The 13,630-nt window shown below is 35.1% G+C and overlaps 1 protein-coding gene across 3 annotated transcripts in view; it reads right to left on the bottom strand.

Annotated features, from left to right (window-relative positions):
• The window catches only part of LOC114352064 (uncharacterized), a 74,781-nt gene that overhangs the window by 9,523 nt on the left and 51,628 nt on the right, over nt 1-13,630 (bottom strand). The gene's annotated exons all lie outside the window — the stretch shown is intronic.

Below are 13,630 nucleotides of genomic sequence, written 5' to 3'. Positions count from 1 at the left end.
TGACCTGAATGGTATTCATTAATCAGGTGCTCGTACGATTACATTCGCTAAGATAGTGCAGACAAGAAACTGTAAATAAGTCTTGTTTCACTTGCTTGTATTATCATTTCAACCATTTCTGAATTAATTATCAACAGAAAGTTAAAAGCCTGCAAATTAGTCTGTCTCGGACATAACACCATGCCTAATGTAAAACTCAAGTGTAGAAGTCATTAAAATTGCTGAGGAAATAGAAGGTGCTCGAAAACGGTTAATACTGGTGCCTTAAATTCTTTCTGCTTAAGGTACCGCTATCGTTCCGCAACTCTATCCATTCGTCGCGTTTTACTGGTCGACACTTTTTGCCCCTCGTCAGGGAGTTATCGAACCACTCCAAAGACTTCAAGAAGGAGTCACGGCACTCCAGGATTTCATGAATGAATGAGACTTTCTCACCAGACTTGAGGGTACTGCTCCTGCTATTGCCGGCAGAATTCCTCGAGTTAGCAGATTCGTTTGCACTGGGCGTTTTTCTTTTTACGTGGTATTTAGGTGTACTAAGGCTTATTGAACTTGACATTTTCTCGCTAGACAAAAGCAGCTTCGTGGTTGATTTTGATAAGTCATCGTCGACTGCCCTAGTGACCGTCAATGCCGGAATTTCAGTTTGGAATTGCTCGCGTATCGAAGGTACTTGCTTCTCCTTTTCTTTTTGCAAATTGTAACTTTTCTTTAATGGCCTTACTAATGATGCATGTACATCTTCTATCTGCGAGTTTATGATTTCTTCTTTACGACTTGATTTACAGCAACACGCACAACGCAAACAGTCGTATAGTGTCAGTTTTCTGTCACTAGAATTTGTGCTATACACGTTTACAGGATAATATCTTCCAGAAGCTACATCATCTGGATGTGATGATGTATTTCCGAAAGATAAGTAACGTAAATCCGAATTGGCGTTCGTTGATGACGCCATTATTAAAACACTGAACACGACTGAATTGAACAAAATAAATTCACTGTATGTTAATTCCGAATGAAATCCTCATTATCGTGTCCTGTGTGCTGGGATTGTTTCCTGTTATGGCGTAGATATGCGATAGCGGTCGCGATACGGCACTATGCTAAACGCACTCGCAATATCACTGATTGAACATTTGAACAAGCCCCGCAGTAGTCCCAGAGAACAATACGTGTGCGTTTTCATAGCAGGGCCACCATTCGAAAAAATAACTTTTAGTATAGTCTTTTTCTAATTCGACAAAATGCAATGCTTCCATAGGAAATAAAATATCTTGCCGACCATCAAAGTATTTTTTATAAGATTTATAACTTTAAACAATTTTAGCTTTAATTATTATATGCATAAATGTATCTATGTATTAGGGTTTTAAAAGTAGCTTACAGCGAACAATAATAATTGTAAAGTTTTTCCTATTTAATACGTCTCCACCTACCTAATTACAAACATAGACAAAAACTACATTTAAAATTTACCGACCTTCGGAATGCGAAACGTCTTCTTGATCCACACATAGCGTGCTCCAACGAATAGACTTCAGTGGTTTTCGATTTGATTCCGTAAATAAAGACTTGGTAGATGTCGTCAAAGTGCTGCTCTTACTCAAGTGTAAGGTAGGCAAAGATGATTTCAAATTATAAGGCAACGATGAATGATCAAGCACGGGAGTGTTATCCCTTTTGGTTCGATCAGTTTTTGTGATAGAATCCTTATTTGACTCGGCTTCGTGGAATTCTCGGACTGTTATTGAAGAACCAGTATATCCGGAGTCAGAACCATTGGAACTTGCGTTGTCTATCGTTACTTCTTTATCTTGTTGAGCAACATCACTAATAATATTTTTTTCAATGATTGTGAGAGAGTCCCTATTTTTTTCATCATGGGATTCTGGAACAGTTATTGAAGAACCAGAATACTCGGACTCGGAACCATTTGAACTTGCATTTTCTATTGTAACTTCTTTATCGTGTTGAGCAGCATCACTTATATTAATTTTTACATTGTTTGTAAGAGAATCCCTATTTGTTTCAGCTTCATGAAATTCACGCACTGATGGGCTAGTATATCCGGAATCAGAACTATTTGAGTTGGATATAATTTTTTTATCACGTTGAGCAAGATTATTAATGTTTTTCTGTGTCTCTTTACAGTCTGGAACGCTTAAACTGTCACATATTTTAATTTTATTTTCAATTTTAGGTAAAAATGTATCTCTCACATTGTGTTTTTGCTTGGGGGTTGAAGTTTCAATTTGTACTTTATGAATTATTGTCACGTTTTCTTCTGGCAATTTTTCTATAAAATCTGGATCCAGTTTCATTTGCTGCGTCTTCATATTTTCTTCTAATTTTTTACCAACTGTGTAATTTTCACTTACTTTTTGTTTTAATGAAATTGCTTTAGGTTTAGATAATTCGGATGCCAGGAACGAATATAGTTTCAATTTTTCCCGGTTTTCTTTACGAATTTTGGACAATGGCACAGGATTTGGATCTCTATCATCATTTTCCACTGTGAAACAACTCCAGCACGACACATCATCATCACTTTTCACTATCTTCTTTTTATCACTGACCATCTTAACTTCTTCACGTGTAACTTCTCAACGAATATTCTATAGACTAAACTCATTAAAAGGCGACAAAAGTTTATATAACGTGCATAATGAGAATATTAATAACGTGTTTTAAACGACTCTAGTATGTCTGACCTTCGAAAAAATCGGATAAAAAATATTACGCAACAATTTGGAACGGTGATCTAGAAAATTTCTTAAAATAGGTCATTGGATCTAATAAAATAATGTAACTACATGTTATGTTTTCTGTTTTTTTTTTTAATTATTCATAATTTATAAAGTAAAATAATAATATGATTTTATTAGAAGTGAATAAGTTACAAATATTCTCAGTTCTATAGGTGGACCCGCTGGCAAAACGCACATCGCATACATGAGCCTGATCTAATTAAAATTAATTCTCTCGGGTCAGTGGTTCATGAAACCAAATTCATTATGTTTAGGGTTCTCACCATTTCATCAAGAAGAAAAATATCAATAAGTCTTAGTATTGAATAAATATTGGAAAAAATGTATTACGGAATGACCTTCATTCTATTACGGTCGTGGACCAGTTTTTACGCCATCTACATAAAAATTTAAACTCAAAAACAAACTAATAGATTGAATTACTAATTAATTGATATTACGCAACTATGGTAGATAAAAGCCAAGCCTAGGAAATGTGTAAGACAACATTCCTACATGAATTTGCAATTACGATTTATTTTTAACTAAATTTATTTCCCGAAAACAACAAATCCTATAAAACAAAAACACGTTTATTTTTAATACTAAGTGGCAGCTTGTAAGTCAGATTATAGAATTTTATTGCAACAAAGCACCTAATACAACTATATGTACATAAGACACCAGGTGTACATCGTCAGTATAGAAGGCATTATTATCTGATTTCACACAAACGCATCAAACCAAGAAGATTTGAGACAATTAGTTGCAGTCTCGTAAGCTGCACTTTTCACGGCATCATAAACCGTATTTTTGTTTACGTAAGAACTAAGTTAGTTTGTACATGTGCATTGTCCATGACCGTCAATAGCAAGTCGACGCGACGCGCAACGCGTCCGTGACGTTCCATATCGTGCGCACCACACCTGCGCAAGAGTTTCATCAACACTTTTATCTGTACAAGTGGTAGAAAACCACCAAAACATATTAAGGGATCCGTAATACTTACATAAACGCATTAAAAAAATCGTAAGCTTTGTTAAGTAATGGTTTCCTCGATTACCTTATCTCAATATGGTGCAAGAATGATCTGGTTTTAATTTTAAACCCACTTAGTAGCTACTTAATTTCGATTCTAAAAAAACTTGCAGAGCAATCAGTTCATTGAAGTTCCAATTTTAACAGAATTTACAATAAGTAAAAATTAGGTGCTTAGTATTAAAGGTAGCATGTGTGTCCGAATAGATTTCATTAGTCACTTTCACTGCACTTTCGTTAAACAATTTGCCTTTTTCATTGTATTCTGCCATAAGACACGTACGAAAAAAAAGTTGTGAGGCGATTACCTACTACAAGTAGTTTTTATTTTTCACACAATAAATTAATTCGATTAAAATTCTAGGATAAGTAAAAGAAACATAATTCGTCAGTTGCAGGTTCACTTGGGGTAACTGACAAAATACAGTTTTTCAGTAGAGCCGTTTAAAGTTTTTTTTCGTCTTAAATCGGACATAACTTTTTTCTTATTTAACCTTTTTTGGATCTGTTTTTACAGAAATGCTTAGAATTCTACGCGGTTTTAGATTAAATAAAAAGAATTATCTAATATGTCTTAGTTAAGGAAATAAATTGCAGTTACACCAATGTATTTTTGTACTTTTGACAGTTACACTAATTTTACACCATACTTTTGGAAAAAACATAGGTCAAATTGGTGTAAGTACTGCCCAAATTAAAATAATTTGATGTATTTGCTGGGTTTTGTTTACTTAGTTGCTGTATAATTTATATAAAAGTATTAAAAAATAAGAGAATTCATGAAAAAAATAACATTTTGTCGTTTTCTTTATTTTTTAAAAAATTTTAGTAAAAGTAACTTTTATTTTATTCATTAAAAAATGTTAAAAATGCCACGAACATCAAGAAAATATGTGTATTTAATTTTTTTAAGACAGAAATATTGAAATAACTAAAGTAGGTATTACTGTGAAACTAAGTAATTCCTATATTTTTTTAAGCTTTGACTTACCAATACCGTATTCAGCTCTACGGGGCAACTTAAACTGAAAACAAAATGGATTTAATTTTCCACCTCTTTATAGCAATGTTGAATTAAGGTCATGAGTACTACAACAGTAAAAGTAACAGAGTAACAACAGGTTAATGTTAGCAATGCGCAGTGACGCCTAGTTGGCTGGATAGTTGCTCAATTTCAATATTTTTTTTTGTTGAGCTATTTTAACTTCTTTAACTGATACTGCTGGTATAATAATATGTAATATGCCTTAAAACTTTCTAAAATCCTATTTTATTTCATGTTATAAACCTTAGCAAATCAGTGTAATTGCAAAGTTTTGTAGCAAAATTTTTACATTATTACAGATACACCAATTCAACCTGGTAAAATTATTACAATGTCAGTTACACCAAAATTGTGAAGGAAATCTGAAAAGTTCACACCTGAAAATGTCCGTGTAATTGTAATTTTTTTAAAGCTAGAATTTTTTTACGTATACCATTCGAAAGAGCAGAAAAAACTAAGAAAAACTGTATATTTAACTCAAAAACCGTATTTTGTCAGTTACCCCAAGTGAACCTGCAACTGACGAATAGTGAAATTATGAAGTTGCAAATAGAAATAGACCATAGTGACAGCACTTTTCCAGAGAAAGTATTATATGGCCATAAAGTTAGATTTTATAACTGAGCCACTTAAATAGAAAGATAATGCACTAACATAAACAAGGTTTACTAGACACGAGTCTTTAAAGTAAGTACTAATAAAACGTCACAACTATATTGGTTTTATAAACGAAGCATATCTAAATATAATAATTAACTTGGTTTGAAAGCCTACTTCACTTTCCATTGAGTTACACCAGAGGTAAGTAGGTGATATAAATTCGATTGTGGCCAATATGCAAATCCGCTTAAGCAATTGCAAGAGAATTTTGATCTACATATTAAATCAGTGTCGCCCCCGCTTTGGTAGTTTGGGAAATCTTGCTAGAGCAGGTGATTGTAGAATAAAGCATCAACCACACCAACGACCCATGATAGTCTGCGCGACCTGTCATTGGCCTATGATCACGCTGCGGCGATGCTGGCCAGGCCAGGTTTCTGAGTTGAGATTTTTGGCTTAAGCGTGTTCATCTTCAAATCAACATTCAACTCTTTTCATATTAAATTCATCTTTGGGTAGCACGCCCTGGCTGGAAATCTCAACTCAGACCGGGCCTTAGGTTCGTATTACAGGATTTCAATATTTAGCTCAATCACAGGACAAAACTGAGATTGAGTCTACTTTTGGGAGTTCTTTTATAACGTACCTACCTACCAGATTTTTAGTTAATTTTTTGAATATGAAATGAGTGGGTCTTTGTATTCACCATCGATAAAAAATATGTCGTGTCCAATGGATGTTGGTGTGCTTCCAATAATAGCTACATCCGAAGCTTTACAATAAAATGCCGAGTACACGTAACGACTTGGAAGGGTCAGTACAAATACGTAATATTTAAATGTCAGACGATTGTCTGACGATGACCACAATTTTTATCTCAATTTAAATTGCTCAAGATGCTTAAGTAATGTAACCAGATACTGGTTTGTTAATTGATAAATTATGTATGGCAGGTGTTTAGCGAAATTAAACTTAAGTATTTTAGTTTATTGACGTCAATATGATTTATTTTAGGATTAAGGGTGATAAAGTAAAATTGTTTTTTTGGAAAAAAATTGTTACCTTGTTGTATCATCAGTATGGACCACAGTACACCTTGTATTTTATTTGGGGAAGTGTCCTCTAAAAGTTGAGTAAGCTCGCTAAAGTTTAATCGAGGTTGCGACATTCTACCATCTACACAAATATATTACAAAACAGTTGAACTGTTTAATGTAAATAATGGTAATGCAACCTTCAGTGTGAATCCTTGGCATATTTTTTATTCTTTAGCCAGTAACAGAAGTTTTATTAATTACGAACAACCTTAAACCTAAACTTAAAGTCCGTATTAAATATCTAAGGCTTGAAAAAAAGCTGAAAACTAGTTTTCATTAAAAATAATAAAATATCAGAAAAAAGATCACGAAATAACTCTAAGGCATTATGAGACAATATAAAATAGTTTTAAAATGAATAACAGCTTTTATATGGAAATACAAATGTGTACCTGTTTAAATTGATAGCTCAATTTATTAGCATTTCCGCGTGGGACGATAATAATATCATTGTATAATAATACTACGAGTAGAAGTATCGATCGGAATCTCTACTTCCTTGGTCCACAATAATGTTAATGTGCTTAATTTTTTACAAATAAATCTTAGATTGAGGTGGCATCATCTTACTTTGACTTAAACAAACGTCAAAACTGTCAAATTCCATATAAAAAACACCGGTTATTGAAATAGTTACTGTTAATATGTAAGATGAAAATCCAGCCTTAATGTTACAATTTTATTGTTTTCTTTAGGTTATTAGACAATCCACTGATAACAAATATGTATTTTAATTTTCAATATCTTACAGCACGTCCGTACTATGAGTTTACATAACAGAATGCAAATGCAGAGATAACAAACCAAGTATCGCGACCCTGACCCGGCTAGTGTATGAAAAGCGGAGGCTGCGTTGCGACAACGCGATAATTAGTTTCCAAACTTCGTGAGATTTATTACTGCTTTTGTTTAGACTTAAGAACAAGACTGCTCAACTCAACCCTAGGCCCGCGTAGTTTGATCTTAAAATAATTGACTTTTTATTGCGCTTGTCCTGCTGAGAGTAACAGAAATAGGAAATGTAAGTGGCTGAACGACTGAATCCACCATTTGGCCCGACCTCTTCAAAAGGTTGAGTAGCCTTGCTTTAGAACATTGCTGGTTCTTCTGGCTATGGCAATATCGCTGCTTTAGCACCATGAAAATTCTTGTACAGATTTTCTACTATTTTCCAAAAGGTTATTGTAAAAGCCTCTCTATCTATTTTCTATTTTCATGAACTTAAAACGATCGATTCAATTACAAGCATTTCAACAAACTTATTGATAGATGTATATTAGTGGTTTGATAGGCATTTATTTAACAAGTAGCCTATTACCTACTTAATATTTTATTTTATAATAAGTAGTACGGAATTAAATAGGCTCGTTATTTGCTTTTAAAAATAAATAAGAAAGTAAATAATGTTTTACAACAACGATACGTCGTAAATAACGTTTTCAAGAACTAGTAATTTATACCTACTTTATTATGTACTATAGCTATTAACACGTTATAATGTATTGCTTAATAAATATCTACCTGCATTTGATTGTTGTAATTACAATCACTGCAATCAAAACATGCACTCGTTTACGTCATACATTTACGATAATGACTTCATAATAGACTATAGCTGTAAAAAATTCCACTCATGTGTTTTAGGTATTTTTTTACGATTTAGATTAGGCTGCCGTCATGACAATATGGGAGACAGAGGAGAATTTGTGACATTGTCGATTTTTGGGAACCTACTAACTATTAGCGAGCTTGCAACAGCGCGTATTTGTTAGCTCGAGACTTGAACCACTTGAACTAAAAGAAGCGCACTGTCACGAGCTCGTTAGTAGTTTATAATTTCCATAAAATCGACAACGTCACAACTCTCCTCGGTCTCCCCTATGGCATGACAGTGCCAGTGGTGAATATGTATAAGTTTGTCGTAGCGGACTTTCTTTCTTTTTTGGCAAAAAATTTGGTCATAATCATAGCTGTTTGTTCTGCTAGCGCTGCAAATTGGTGCTGCAATGGTCTCGGGCATTTTTTTTTTTAAATTAGTCTTTTATTTTTTCTTTGAGAGGAATCACAGTATACATATACTGGGGTACATATACACTTTAGGGTGCCTACAGCATGTACCAAACATTAGTGACAGTTTTCATTTCCAAATCGCTTCAGAGTGAAGTAACTAGGCACATGCAAAAAAAAAACGTCGGAGCGAATCGATTTCGAAATTACAACTGTCATGTTTGTAACTCTGGTGTGGTTTCAAATGTTCAATAACAGATCCATTTTCAAGTAGGCGCTCCTACGCCCTTAACAAGTTATCTACATATAAGCGTGTTCCTGATGCCGAAGGTTAGCTGCATTTTTGCATCCATATCTGCATAAAGGTATGACTGACGCCTTTAATTATGAGGAAGTGCATCGTTTTACGTCACAGTAACTGCAATATATGATTAATTTACGATCGAAAATCGAAGACAATCGATTTTTATACATATTGCATGAAAGAGAATGTAGATTTTGTATAAGAAGAACTACTACTTGAGATTAGATTCTTAAGCAATAAAATTCTATTATTAGGATTCGTGAACAGCTCATTTGAATAAATTATACAGAGAAACATCCTAAGTAAACCCATTTATATGATACTGTTACTAAGTCACATACTGAATCAAAGTACAGTTTGCAGTCACAAGGCGTGTCCATACAAAACAAAACAAGGTAATTTGCGAACGTTGAATTTACTAATGTGCTGTTAGGTAAATACGTACGCTAACGGCAGATGGCAGGAGAGATTGCATCTTGATGTATAAGAACAAAACAATATGCAGCAAAAACAGAAATTAGAAAGGTTGAGCTTTAATAATAAGTAAGAAAGCAATTAATAAGAAAAATACCGAAAAATTATACATAGGTACGGTGTATTAAAAACAAAACACCATTTGTTCATAAAAAAAAAGTAACACAAAATTTTAACAGTGGTTTTAAATGAAATACGTACGTTTCAACGAACATGTAACTTTTATTAGTAAGGCCACAGATAATAATAATATAATACTATTAAATGCAGTTAGTTTTTAAAATTTTATAAAATAATCTAGCATATTAACGAACCATTAAATACTGTCTTAATTGATTTTTTATCAGCACCAGCTTATACAGCAGTAAAAAATTAATGAAAATATTAAAACTAGGTATTTTATTATTTTTATTGCGTCCACGTACCTACTAGGCAATTTGTTTTTTATGCGCTCTTACAAGTGCACTAACGTGTCGCGGTAGAAAGTGACATAAAGCGTAAACACGGATGAATGCGGTTTTCCCATGGTGGCTATAGAAAGTGGCCCGGCGGCTCACCTCAGTACGTCGTTCATCTTGGGCCCATACTTCTGCTGAGGCTACACTACTCGCTTCGATGAAGTACCGAAGTGCCGAAGCTGCGAAGTTACCCGAGTAGAATCGGACACTTCCCCCTTTATACAAATACTAGCTTTCCGCCCGCGGCTTCGCCCGCGTGGAATTTTGTCTGTCACAGAAAAACTTTATCGCGCGCGTCCCTGTTTCAAAAACCGGGATAAAAACTATCCTATGTTCTTTCCCGGGACTCAAACTATCTCTATGCCAAATTTCATCAAAATCGGTTGCGAGGTTTAAGCGGGAAAGCGTAACAGACAGACAGACAGACAGACAGACAGACAGACAGACAGACAGACAGACAGACAGACAGAGTTACTTTCGCATTTATAATATTAGTTGGGATTAAACTCTAGTTTAAATTGACATTTAGTATAAAAATGTCATTTTAAACTAGTGTTCATCCCAGGTTTAACTTATTTGTAGTAAAGGCCCCTTTGACTTGGGCGCACAAGGTGGACCGACGACATCATAAAGGTAGCAGGAAGGCGCTGGACGCAGGTCGCTACCAACCTGGCAACATGGAAAGTTTTGGGGGAGGCCTATGTTCAGCAGTGGACGTCCTATGGCTGAGATGATGATGACTTGGGCGCAAAAACCGACAGCAATCGGAAGTCGGACGAGGAGAGTCGAGGTTGCTCAAAATGAAGTGTCTACATACTTCGGCCAACTTCGCGAGAAGTAAACTCTAGTTTAAATTGACATTTAGTATAAAAATGTCATTTTAAACTAGTGTTCATCCCAGGTTTAACTTATTTGTAGTAAAGGCCCCTTTGACTTGGGCGCACAAGGTGGACCGACGACATCATAAAGGTAGCAGGAAGGCGCTGGACGCAGGTCGCTACCAACCTGGCAACATGGAAAGTTTTGGGGGAGGCCTATGTTCAGCAGTGGACGTCCTATGGCTGAGATGATGATGACTTGGGCGCAAAAACCGACAGCAATCGGAAGTCGGACGAGGAGAGTCGAGGTTGCTCAAAATGAAGTGTCTACATACTTCGGCCAACTTCGCGAGAAGTGTATTATAATAATAAGGTTCAGTTGCATCAGTGGGAATGATCATTAACTTTACACCACAATGGAGACCATTACGTTGAAATAACAGTTGTAAGCTGACGTCATTAATTTCCCTTTCACGGAGTCAAACTTAATTATTATCAAAATTTTAAGAATGGATCATAAATTAGATGGTTTAATTTTTGATGAATTCGTCAAAACTGTGATTTATGATTCGATTTCTCTTTTGAGCTACATTTTCTAATAACGTAGCGCCACGAAGAAAGCTAGCCTAGCATAATTTATAGTCATATTCTGTCATTCATCTTTGATTGTTCAATTTCGAACTAACCGAATCTCCTGCATAACCAACAGTAATAAAGAACTGTCTTCCTGTCCCGCATCTGAGACACTTATGTCAATTTAGTCATTAATGTTGTAATCAATTAATTAAGTAATATTGCCATTGTAATGGCAGCCAGCATTCTCCCTTTGGAGTTAGTGGCACAAAGTTTAGTTATTCTGTCGCGACAATACACAGAAACATCCACCAAAAAGTGTCGTCACACATAGCATAGGTATTTCTGTATTGGAGACTGGAGTTTGTCACCCCAAATTTATTGGATTCAATTGGTTTATTGGATGTTTGGACAAATCACCCAATGTTTGATACACAGTTTAATACAATAATTGGCTATTCGAATTTGAAGCCAAGCTTGGATCTTACGTATTTATAATCCCATGTGTGTCTGCTCAGAAATTATCACTGACTTGAGTATCTTGCGCTGCTTCTTCTCAGCACTGGCCCATTTATTGTCCCGAAGTAGTAGTGGGGTTAATACTGGGACGTATAAAAGTGATTTTTAAAAACTAACTTGCAAAAATAAAATGAGTTTTAGTTTAGTTTTAGTTAAAGTGACTAAAAGCTCTCCTTGAGGACCCCCGACGAGGGATAATGAACTTTGTATTGCAACACGTTGAGTTTATCGTCGAGATAAGAGTAAATTGTAAACACAAAGTTACACAAGACACTGTTTCAAGGAAAACAGCTAGAGGACTTCAAACAATGGACAATGAAATGTAACCATTCAAGAGTTATTCGGTTTTTATTAACAGTTTCAATTAAAATTCTTACTTACTAACTCGTATTGTTTGCATTTTTGTAAAAGCACTTTGGTTTATTGTTTATAAACCATGTTTTTAACAAAATTTTATATGATTACCTAATCAGTCCAATTTGGTTGTGAAAATGGGAAACGAGCGTGTTATCTTTATTTCAATCCAATTTGTATGGGAAGTTGTCTAAAGTTGGTAAATGCTAAAGGAAATTATAAATAGAGGTATAAATCGTGATCGCAGACAAGCACTGAAGGTGACTTATTGTCTATGTACCTACAGATATTTTTTGTTGCATTATGGCACCTATTACCGCTATTTAAGATACGTTATTTAGTTTGATACCAGTTGCGTCACACAGGCTGTACTGGCCTCGCTCATCTATACTTAGATCACCGGGGAACTGGTCTAAACTCAAACCGCAAACAAATCCGGAACCTGTTTTAATTCACGTTGGTGTTCTCGAGTTAACACGGCATGAGTGACATGACAACAATGGAGATTTTTAAGCTATTTGACCTTTTTTTTTAACAATAACAAAAAAGTGCTTAACCAGTTACACGGAGTGTCTGGTGTCTAGTGTTTTAGTTGGACGCCCTTTACTTAGGCTGAGTTGCACCACCTAACTTTAACCGAAGCTACAACGATCAGTGTTTTTTGTATGGAGTTGGTCAGGTTTTTGACGTTTGTTAAAGTTAAAGTAAGATGGTGCAACCCAGCCTCACAAGTTTTAGGTTAAATTTTCAGTCCTATCAGTGTAATTGGTCATGTCAGACTCCGGATGATGTCTAATCAAGTCTGACATAACCACAGTTGTTTAAAACAGGATAGATGAATGAAAACGACGCTTAATACTGAGATTTATGATTACCTACATGATCACACGCTTAACGTTGAAATTATAAGTAATGGTAATAGACAGACATCTTATGAATCCTCATAAGGAAGTCAAGAACTAGAAGCCAGTACATTAGTGAGTGCAGGTAAATGCATTGTGATATAACAGCCCATTTGCGGTGTATCTTTACCGTCAGTAACCGTATATGTGATGAAGACAATGTATGGTCCGCAGCACATCAGAATATACATTTTTGTTACAAAGTAACACTTATTCCAATTGTGTAAGATACAATAGTGTTTAGATTCATGTGCTGTCGGCGCCTATCTTGCACGCCGCGTGCTCACTCCTGTGTAATTTAAAGAAAAATAAAAACTAGAGTCAGTCCCCGAGTGGTTCAGTGAAGGGAGATAAGGCAAGACTGGCTGTGGTAAATTAGCCAAACCTACTAATGCTTAATTGTGTAGTAACTGTGTTCCTGGCTATAATTGTAGCGTTAAGAAACTAGTTCCTTTTACGTAAAAGATTGGAATGAAAAGTATCTAACAGCCTTTATTGGAAACACAGCAAATACCACTTAAATTCGTTTTTGAAACATAAAGCGATGTCGGAAAAATCTTTATTATTAGAAACTCAATTAGTTATCATTACCACTAGAGATGTGCCGCTGAGAAAGTTCTCGTTCCCGGCAATATTCCCAGTGAGAATATTCTCGAGAACCGAGAACGCTCCCGGGAATATTCTCAGTGTT

This window comes from Ostrinia furnacalis, unplaced genomic scaffold (genome assembly GCF_004193835.3).
Source record: "Ostrinia furnacalis isolate ACB-3 unplaced genomic scaffold, ASM419383v2 OfSCF1245, whole genome shotgun sequence".
NCBI classification, from domain to species: domain Eukaryota; kingdom Metazoa; phylum Arthropoda; class Insecta; order Lepidoptera; family Crambidae; genus Ostrinia; species Ostrinia furnacalis.
This window is presented reverse-complemented; position numbering and strand designations above follow the sequence as displayed.